Source organism: Bos indicus x Bos taurus, chromosome 5 (assembly GCF_003369695.1).
Source record: "Bos indicus x Bos taurus breed Angus x Brahman F1 hybrid chromosome 5, Bos_hybrid_MaternalHap_v2.0, whole genome shotgun sequence".
In the NCBI taxonomy this organism is placed as follows: domain Eukaryota; kingdom Metazoa; phylum Chordata; class Mammalia; order Artiodactyla; family Bovidae; genus Bos; species Bos indicus x Bos taurus.
In genome coordinates, this window is record NC_040080.1 from 76,189,882 (window position 1) to 76,199,403 (window position 9,522).

Sequence of the window (9,522 nt, forward strand, 5' to 3'; positions counted from 1 at the left end):
TCAACTTTACCCTACTGCTAGCCCAGTGCCCACAGTGTGGGGTAGGCTTGGGGATAGATCAGAAAAAACAACGGGAAAGTCCCATTCTACTTGAACCCTGACATGGGAGATCATCCCTCCATTATTCCATTAGATTAGCCCCTAAGAATGTATTCATAAAGCTAAAGTTCATAGAGGTAATTCGGACTTTATGCATGGATGAATACAAGAGTTTAAAATACATAATCATGAGTCGATCTAGCCCTTTGTCAGGTCTTATTTCTGTTTTGGCTTAAAGTAAGATCTTCCATAAGTATGCAAAGAATCCTTATAATCAAAATAACAAGAACAACCCAGTTTTTGAATGAACAAAGGATTAAATTGACATTTATCCAAAGAAATACAAATGGCTAGTAAGTACATGCGGAGAAGGCAATGGCACCCCACTCCAGTACTCTTGCCTGGAAAATCCCATGGACAGAGGAGCCTGGTAGGCTGCAGTCCATGGGGTCACTAAGAGTCGGACATGACTGAGCGACTTCACTTTCACTTTTCACTTTCATGCATTGGAGAAGGAAATGGCAACCCACTCCAGTGTTCTTGCCTGGAGAATCCCAGGGACAGGGGAGCCTGGTGGGCTGCCGTCTATGGGGTCACACAGAGTCGGACACGACTGAAGCGACTTAGCAGTAAGTACATGAAGGGATGCCCAGCATCTTTGGTCATTACGTAAATGCAAAGCCAAACCGCAACAAGAGACCATTTTACACCCACCAGGATGCCTGTAATTTTAAACAAAACCAAAAGCAAGTTGGTGAGGATATGAAGAAATTATGAAACTCATACATTGCTGACAGTAATGTAAAATGGTGCAGCCACTTTGAAAAATAGTTTGGCTATATCTCAAGGAGTTAAGACTGGTTACTCTAATGACCCAGCAATTACACTCCTAGATGTGTACCAAAGAGAAATGAAAACTTGAATGTACATGTGTGTTCATGGCAGAATTCTTTATGATAGTCAAATAGGAAGCAACACATACATTCATTAACTGATGAATGAATGAGTAAAAATAGTATATCTAAACCATGGAATAGTATTCATTCAGAAGAAGGAAATAAGTACTGACTGTGCTACAGAATGAACGAATCTTGAAAACATATGCCAAGTGAAAGAAGCCAGACAGAAGCCACATACTCTATGATTCCACTGATATGAAATGTCCAGAGTAGGCAAATCTGTTAAACAAAAAACAGTTGATTTGATGTTGCCAGGTGATGTGAAGGGGATTTCCAATTTGGGGTGATGAAGTTTTCTGGAATTAGTGATGATGATTGCACAATCTTGTGCATATATTAAATCCTCAATTGTACATTTTTACAATGATTTCAGTGAGTACTATGTGAATTTTATTTCAAAATATTTTTTAAACATTTAAGTAGCAAATTCTGTTTAGAATGATAAAAACTAAAAATATTCTACCATGTCTTGATTTCTACTTCCTCATTCTTCTACAAATAGAAGAGAATATTTACCAAAGATTAAAGTGAAAGTCATTCAGTCATGTCCAACTCTTTGCAACCCCATGGACTATACAGTCTATGGAATTCTCCAGGCCAGAATACTGGAGTGGGTAGCCTTTCCCTTCTCCAGGGGATATTCCCAACCCAGGGATCAAACCCAGGTCTCCCACATTGCAGGTGGATTCTTTACCAACTGAGCCACAAGGGAAGTCCCCAAACAGTGGAGTGGGTAGTCTATCCCTTCTCCAGGGGATCTTCCCAACCCAGGAATCGAACCAGTGTCTCCTGCCTTGAAGGCAGATTCTTTACCAACCAAGGTATCAGGGAAGCCCACCAAAGATTAATTCATTGAGATAAACATGAAGAATACTTAAAGGAAACTCATCTAATTAGGCAGCTCACTTCTTTAAAGATCAAAGTATAAGTCTCATTGTTCTAAGAAATGTGGTAGGCGCTGCTATCCATATTTTATAGGTAGGAGATTAAGGGACTGTAGCTAGATGCTGAGTCGACAATGAGACCATCTTTCTGCCTCAATAATACTTCTCATATTCAGTCTCAGCATTTTTAATTGCTTGAGGCTCATGTCTAATATTCCTCAAATCTCCTTTCTTTACTAAATGGAGTAATTTAAGACTTTATGAACATCAGGTGGCATGAATGTGAAACTGAGATAAGAAACAGGTAAGAAAATTCTGGTGTTTAAAATTAGTAACGTAAGAAAATCTAAGAAATCCCTTAGAAGAAATGGAGTAGCCATCATGGTCAACAAAAGAGTCCTAAATACAGTACTTGGATGAATCTCAAAAATGACAGATTGATCTCTGTTCGTTTCCAAGGCAAATCATTCAGTATCACAGTAATCCAAGTCTATGCCCCAACCAGTAACGCTGAAGAAGCTGAAGTTGAACGGTTCTATGAAGACCTACAAGACCTTTTAGAACTAACACCCAAAAATGAACACCCCTTTTCATTATAGGGGACTGGAATGCAAAAGTAGGAAGTCAAGAAACACCTGGGGTAACAGGCAAATTTGGCCTTGGAATATGGAATGAAGCAGGGCAAAGGCTAATAGAGTTTTGCCAAGAAAATGCACTGGTCATAACAAACACCCTCATCCAACAACAAAAGAGAAGACTCTACACATGGACATCACCAGATGGTCAACACCGAAATCAGATTGATTATATAGTTTGCAGCCAAAGATGGAGAAGCTCTATACAGTCAGAAAAAACAAGACCCGTAGCTGACTGTGGCTCAGATCATGAACTTATTGCCAAATTCAGACTGAAATTGAAGAAAGTAGGGAAAACCACTAGACCATTCTGGTATGACCTAAATAAAATCATATGATTATACAATGGAAGTGAGAAATAGATTTAAGGGACTAGATCTGATAGAGTGCCTGATGAACTATGGATGGAGGTTCGTGACATTGTACAGGAGACAGGGATCAAGACCATCCCTTTGGAAAAGAAATGCAAAAAAGCAAAATAGCTGTCTGGGGAGGCCTTACAAATAGCTGTGAAAAGAAGAAAAGTGAAAAGCAAAGGAGAAAAGGAAGTATATAAGCATCTGAATGCAGAGTTCCAAAGAATAGCAAGGAGAGATAAGAAAACCTTCCTCAGTGATCAATGCAAAGAAATAGAGGAAAACAACAGATGGGAAAGACTAGAGATCTCTTCAAGAAAATTAGAGATACCAAGGGAACATTTCATGCAAAGATGGGCTTGATAAAGGACAGAAATGTCCTTCTAACAGGAGCAGAAGCTATTAAGAAGAGGTGGCAAGAATACACAGAAGAATTGTACAAAAAAAATCTTGACAATCCAGATAATCACTATGGTGAGATCACTCACCTAGAGCCAGACATCCTGGAATGTGAAGTCAAGTGGGCCTTAGAAAGCATCACTATGAACAAAGCTAGTGGAGGTGATGGAATTCCAGTTGAGCTATTTCAAATCCTAAAGATGATGCTGTGAAAGTGCTGCACTCTGGGTTTCAAAACCCGGTGGCCGCCCAGGCAGAAAACAAGGGAGGAGGGCACCCTGCTGCCCTTTCATGGCAGCATCTGTGGCTGTCCTGCTGAGGGGGCCTTTCCATGGGGACCGTGTGCAGTACAAGTTTGGTGTTTTGGAACCGAATAATTAGAACGTGTAAAAATTGTAAATGATGTGGTGGTTTGATTCAAACAAAACAAAACAAAAAAAAAAAAAAAGAAAGTGCTGCACTCAATATGCCAGCAAATTTGGAAAACTCAGCAGTGGCCACAGGACTGGAAAAGGTCAGCTTTCATTCCAATCCCAAAGAAAGGCAATCCCAAAGAATGCTCAAACTACCACACAATTGCAGTCATCTCACACACTATCAAAGTAATGCTCAAAATTCTCCAAGCCAGGCTTCAGCAATACGTGAACTGTGAACTTCCAGATTTTCAGGCTGGTGTTAGAAAAGGCAGAGGAACCAGAGATCAAATTGCCAACATCCGCTGGATCATCGAAAAAGGAAGAGAGTTACAGAAAAACATCTACTTCTGCTTTATTGACTATACCAAAGCCTTTGACTGTGTGGATCATAATCAACTGTGGAAAATTCTGAAAGACATGGGAATACCAGACCACCTGACCTGCCTCTCGAGAAATCTGTATGCAGGTCAGGAAGCAACAGTTAGAACTGGACATGGAACAACAAACTGGTTCCAAATAGGAAAAGGAGTACGTCAAGGCTGTATATTGTCACCCTGTTTATTTAACTTATATGCAGAGTACATCATGAGAAATGCTGGGCTGGATGAAGCACAAGCTGGAATCAAGACTGCTGGGAGAAATATCAATAACCTCAGATATGCAGATGACATCACCCTTATGGTAGAAAGTGAAGAGGAACTAAAAAGCCTCTTGATGAAAGTGAAAGAGGAGAGTGAAAAAGTTGGCTTAAAGCTCAACATTCAGAAAAAGAAGATCATGCCATCTGGCCTCATCACTTCATGGGAAATAGATGGGGAAACAGTGGAAACAGTGTCAGACTTTATTTTTTTGGTCTCCAAATCACTGCAGATGGTAATTGTAGCCATGAAATTAAAAGACGCTTACTCCTTGGAAGGAAAGTTATGACCAGTCTTGATAGCATATTCAAAAGCAGAGACATTACTTTGCCAACAAAGGTCCGTCTAGTCAAGGGTATGGGTTTTCCAGTAGTCATGTATGGATGTGAGATTTGGACTGTGAAGAAAGCTGAGCACCGAGGAATTGATGCTTTTGAACTGTGGTGTTGGAGAAGACTCTTGAGAGTCCCTTGGACTGCAAGGAGATCCAACCAGTCCATTCTGAAGGAGATCAGCCCTGGGATTTCTTTGGAAGGAATGATGCTAAAGCTGAAACTCCAGTACTTTGGCCACCTCATGCGAAGAGTTGACTCATTGGAAAAGACTCTGATGCTGGGAGGGATTGGGGGCAGGAGGAGAAGGGACGACAGAGGATGAGATGGCTGAATGGCATCACCAAGTCAATGGACATGAGTTTGGGTGAACTCCGGAAGTTGGTGATGGACAGGGAGGCCTGGCGTGCTGCAGTTCATGGGCTTGCAAACAGTCAGACACAACTGAGCGACTGAACTGAACTGAACTAAAGAAAATCTAAGAAAATTATGGTGTTAAGTCCTGTTTGATGGAATATCAAAGAGGTATTTGAAATCTCTAGTGAGGACATTTCAGGTACTTACTTCTTAGCATTACCCCAAATGTCCCCAGCTGATTTTTGTCTTTGGTTCAAAAAAATGAAAAAAAAGTTGTAGACTTCAAGTTCTTAAGGTTGAAACCAGAGAAAATGAGATTATACAGGGACTAGCTAGAAAAACGGAGAAGGCAACGGCACTCCACTCCAGTACTCTTGCCTGGAAAATCTCACGGATGGAGGAGCCTGGTAGGCTGTAGTCCATGGGGTCGCTAAGAGTCAGACATGACTGAGCAACTTCACTTTCACTTTTCACTTTCATGCATTGGAGAAGGCAATGGCAACCCACTCAGTGTTCTTGCCTGGAGAATCCCAGGGATGGGGGAGCCTGGTGGGCTGCCGTCTGTGGGGTCGCACAGAGTCGGACACGACTGAAGCAACTTAGCAGCAGCAGCAGTAGCTAGAAAAAACATGAGTAAAAAAAAAAAAGAAAAAACATGAGTAAATATTTTCCTGGAAAGAACTTGTAAAACACAATCGGAAACCTGAAATCCTGAAGTTCTGGATCTCAAATGAGTTTAGGAATCTCTTGGCATGTGCTTTGAATCTGGGGAAATGGGAGATGGTAGAGGGGAATAGGGCACATAGGTAAAGCAAGATAGACCATATGTTGATCATTTCTGAGGTTGCACAATGGGACATGGGAATTACTCCCTCTACTTTTATAAGTGCTTAAAATTTTCCATAATAATGGGGACTTCTTTAATGTTAGGGGGAAAAAAGTTAAAAAAATTTTTTTCTTCTCCTTAAAGTCAAGAACTGATAAAGAATAGTCATTTTAATCACAGTGCACTTTCTCAGAAGATATAGCTTCCAATCACATTGTTTGCATGTTTACCTCTATTTTAATTTTAATAATTCTAGAAAATTTTTTACTCTTGATCTCTAAATAAAAGTCTGGAAGGATGGGTGGGAAGTAAGGAAGAAGGAAAAAAGAAAAGAAGGAGATAGAAAGAAACCCCCCAACAGAGATTTTTAAGTACAGAGTCCCAAGTTTTATTCCCAGAAATTTGATTGACTACATCTAGAACCCATTCTAGACGTAGCAATTTGTACTTATACAAAACATCCAAGTGATTTGAGAAACTGTCATAGTAGTATAACTTCCCAGGTGGCTCAGTGGTAAAGAATCCACCTGCCAATGTAGGAAACACAGAAGACTCTGGGTCAGGAAGATCCCCTGGAGGAGGAAATGGCAACCCACTCCAGTATTCTTGCCCAGGAAATCTCATGGACAGAGGAGCCTGGCGGGCTAGTCCATGGAGTCTCAAAGAGTTGGACAGAGCTGAGCACACACATTCATTCATAGTGATTTGGCTTGATAAACTGGTACACACAGTACTTCTAGATGGGGGATAAAACAAAAATAGTTAAAAGGAAAACAGTTATATATGTGTCTAATTCCTTAATGATAAAAACATTCTTAGAAATCATTAAGGAAGACAAATAAACCACTGGCAAAAGGAACAAATATAAAAACAGATAGTGCACTAAAGAGGACGTGAAAGTGGCCTATACTTATACCTGCTCTCACTAAGTCCTACTAGATTTTTTGGGGGGGGGGGTGCTGCACCATGTGGCATGGGATCTTTATTCCAAGACCAGCAATCAAACCTGAGTCCCCTGCATTGAAAAGCACAGTTTTAATTGCTGGACTGCCAGGGAAGTTCCCTTGATCCCACTAAGTCTTAAGAATATGCACATTTAAATAGCAAGTTTTCTCATCCATTTAGAATGAGAAAAATGTCTACGATAAGTGTTGATAATCAGAGAAGACGATCACTGATGATACCAAAGGAGAGACCAGACATGGAAGCCAGTTCACAGATGAAGATGGTTGATCTTTTATCTGAATTCAAATTTATCTAGACATTTTACTTTTTACTTGCTAAATCTGACATCTCCATCTATATAAGATGAGAAAGATTTTTTTAAAAAACAAAAAGACTGCCCAGTGCTAGCTAGAGAGTGAGGAAGCATCTGCTTTCGTACAATGGTGAGATTATAAATTGGTTCAACATTTTGGAGAATAATTTGGCACTGTCTACTAAAATACTCTTTGAGCCAGCAATCTTACTTTTAAAATTTACATTTGTACACCTAACTTTTTATTGAAGCAGTTAGTTTTAAGAAGGTATTATTTAGAAACATTTACCCAAATATGCAAGATATATAAAAGGATGTTCACTGCAGTATTGTTTACATATCCAAAAATTGGAAACAAGGTAAATGCCCATCAATAGGAATGGCATAAATTATGATATCGTGATATGATGGACTCCCCTGTAGCTGTCAAAATGGATAAAGCACATGTGTATTCTGTGACATGAAAAAATACCTGGATTATAGTGGTTGGTTAGCAAAAATTCATGTCGATGTATGGCGAAAACCGCCACAATATTGTAAAGTAATTAACCTCCAATTAAAATTAATAATTAAATTAATTTAAATAAATTAAGTAATTTAAAAGAAAAAAGAAAACAAACAAAAAGACAATTTGCAAAACAGTGTTCATGATTCCATTTTTTGTAAATAATATTACATTAGTGTATAGAGAGAAAGCTTGACTTGGAGGAGACGGTAGGAAAAGGAATGGGATTGTCACTATCTACATTATGTGTGTGCATGTTAGAATTTTTTACAATAAGAGTGCATTTTATTTGCATTAAAGAGAATTTTAAAGTAGTTCAAAACTTATATGAAAAGGAAAAATTGATGTGTTTTTTAAATTTTTATTGGAGTATAGTTGATTTACAATGTGTTACTTTCTGCTATACAAAAACCATTATCTTTTCATTATCAGAACATTGCTTTCTATGAACCAGATTATTATGAAATGTCATGTGACAGAGAAATGAAATGTGACCTGTGAATGAAGCAAGAAGCTCTTGGGGCAGGGCTTCTGGAACTTTGCTGAAGGAGCTTATGGGTAAGGTCCTTGCTCTTCACTACATCATCCAGTAAATGAGATAAATAATATTGTGATCCTGATGTAAAAATAGGCAGTGGGGTTTATCTGTCTTCTGTCCCAGCCTGGACTCTCTGATCTGGATTTTTAATTTCTTTAGTTATATTTAAAATGTATTTATTTATTTAATTTATTTGGCTCACTGGATCTTAATTGCAGCATGCAAACTCTTAGTTGTGGCTTGTGGAATCTAATTCCCTGACCAGGGATTGAACCCAGTCCCCCTGCATTGAGAGCATGGAGTCTTAGCCACTGGACCACCAGGGAAGTCCTTCTTTAGTTATATTTAATTAAAACAGTTTTTAATGACTTAACTACCTAGATTCCAGTAGCCTGTGTAATATGCCCCATGACATCCCTAACTCTGGGTAGCCTCCCCCACCCCAATGTGTTTACTTTCTCACTTTCACTTTCTACCCTCCCTAGCTTACCTGCTCTCTGTTCTCCACCAGGCTTCATTGCTCTTCAGTAATTCCTTATCTACCCCTAGTGAATTCCTCATCCATGCTGTTTGAAAATTTTTGGTCAACTGGATCACCACTCCGCTTATTCACCAAATTAATAGAGTCCTAAAACTGGAAAGGTAGCTTAGAAAACATCTAATTCAATTCCCTCATTTGGTGAAAGAGAAAAACTGGCTTAAAACTCAACATTCAGAAAAAGAAGATCATGGCATCCAGTCCTATCACTTCATGACAAATAAATGGGGAAACAATGCAACAGTAACAGACTTTAATGTTTTAGGCTCCAAAATCACTGCAGATGGTGACTGCAGCCATGAAATTAAAAGACGCTCCTTGGAAGAAAAGCTATGACCAACCTAGACAGCATATTAAAAAGCAGAGACATTACTTTGCCAACAAAGGTCTGTCTAGTCAAAGCTATGGTTTTTCCAGTAGTCCTGTATGGATGTGTAAAGCAAGCTGAGCAACTGAAGAATTGACGCTTTTGAACTGTGGTGTTGAAGAAGTCTCTTGAGAGTCCCTTGGACAGCAAGAAGATCAAACTAGTCCATCCTAAAGGAAATCAGTCCTGAATATTCATTGGAAGGACTGATGCTGAAGCTGAAGCTTCAATACTTTGACCACCTGATGCGGAGAGCTGACTATTTGGAAAAGATCCTGATGCTGGCAAAGAGTGAAGGTAGGAGGAGAAGGGGACGATAGAGGATACGATGGTTGGATGGTATCACCAATTCGATGGACATGAGTTTAAGTAAGCTCTGGGAGTTGGTGATGGACAGGGAAGCCTGGTGTGCTGCAGTCCATGGAGTCTCAAAGAGTCAGATACTACTGAGTGACTGAGCTGAACTGCAAGTCTT